We start from the raw sequence: 1763 nt of genomic DNA on the forward strand, positions 1-1763 counted from the left end.
GTCGTTCCACCATGTGAGTATTCACACCAACCATCACCTTTCCAGGTCACTGCAACTTCCCCACGTATTCGACTCTATCCCCTTTCCACGCAATTGTAGGTACATCAAACTCTCATCTTTGCTATCAAATATTAGAATTATTGCAGTCAGGGATTTTTGGCCCCATGAAAAATATAAGACACTGCGCCCCCCGATCAAAACCCCAAACCACGCCATCCCTAAAAATGAAAACACAGTACATGGTAGCCTAACGTTAACGCCGTCTCTTCCATCATCCATGATAAGTGATGCCATCATAGACATGATGAAGTGGACTTAGCTGTAAGGTAACTTCCACCACTTATGACTACAGCTACCATTCTAATGTCGCCTTGACACCAGACTCGAACGATCGAGTTACTTGTGTGATCAGCCTGCTTAATGGCGCGTCAAAATCGTGAACACGCAAGTGCCCAAGACATTCAAATTTGCATCTTGGGCATTTATTTTGGGGGGTTCCTTTCCCTTCAAACGCCACTCCCTACTGTCGTCATCAAAAAATGCTGAGCTTGTTTACAGTGAATGATGAAGCTGGTTATGCTAAAGGGGGCGGAGCTAACTACCAAGTATAACCGATCGCTTGAAGCAAGGCAAGGCAAGGCAAGGCTAGGCAAGGCAAGGCAAGGCTAGGCAAGGCAAGGCAAGGCAAGGCAAGGCAAGGCAAGGCAAGGCAAGGCTAGGCAAGGCTAGGCAAGGCTAGGCAAGGCTAGGCTAGGCTAGGCAAGGCTAGGCAAGGCCCGGCAAGGCCCGGCAAGGCCCGGCAAGGCTAGGCTAGGCTAGGCAAGGCTAGGCAAGGCAAGGCAAGGCAAGGCTAGGCTAGGCTAGGCAAGGCTAGGCTAGGCAAGGCAAGGCAAGGCAAGGCTAGGCTAGGCAAGGCAACGCAAGGCTAGGCAAGGCTAGGCAAGGCTAGGCAAGGCTAGGCAAGGCTAGGCAAGGCTAGGCAAGGCTAGGCAAGGCTAGGCAAGGCAGCTCTATTTGTATAGCGCATTTCATACACGAGGGCAACTCAATATGCTTTCCATTGAAATATTAAAAGCATTGGAAACATTCAGACAAGAAAAGGAAAATTAGAAATATATTAAAAATGACATTAAAATGTTAATTTAAAGTGCGTTAAAATAATCTGAGATAGGAAGGCAGTGTTAAATAAAAAAGTCTTAGTCTTTGATTTAAAAGAGGTGAGAGTTGGAGCAGACCTGCAGCTTTCAGGGAGTGTGTTCCAGATATGTGGTGCATAATGACTAAACGCTGCTTCACCATGTTTCCTTCTGACTCTTGGAACTGAAAGCAGACCAGTACCTGATGACTTTAGAGGTCCAGGTGGTTCATAAAGTACCAGCAGATCAGCCTAAACCATTCAGGTCTTTATAAACCATCAGCAGAATTTTAAAGTCTATTCTCTGACAGACAGGAAGCCAGTGTAGAGATCTAAGAACTGGAGTGATGTGGTCTACTTTGTTGGTCCTTGTTAGGACTCGAGCAGCAGCATTCTGTATGAGCTGCAGTCGTCTGATGGACTTTTTAGGGAGTCCTGTAAAGACCCCGTTACAGTAGTCTAGTCTGCTAAAGATAAATGCATGGAGGAGTTTTTCTGCATCCTGCTGAGACATGAGTCCTTTAATCCTTGATATATTCTGAAGGTGATAGTAGGTGGACTTTGTAATGGTCTTAATGTGGCTGCTGAAATTAAGGTCTGAGTCTAAGACTACACCAAGGTTTCTGGA

Source organism: Notolabrus celidotus, chromosome 23 (genome assembly GCF_009762535.1).
Source record: "Notolabrus celidotus isolate fNotCel1 chromosome 23, fNotCel1.pri, whole genome shotgun sequence".
NCBI lineage: Eukaryota > Metazoa > Chordata > Actinopteri > Labriformes > Labridae > Notolabrus > Notolabrus celidotus.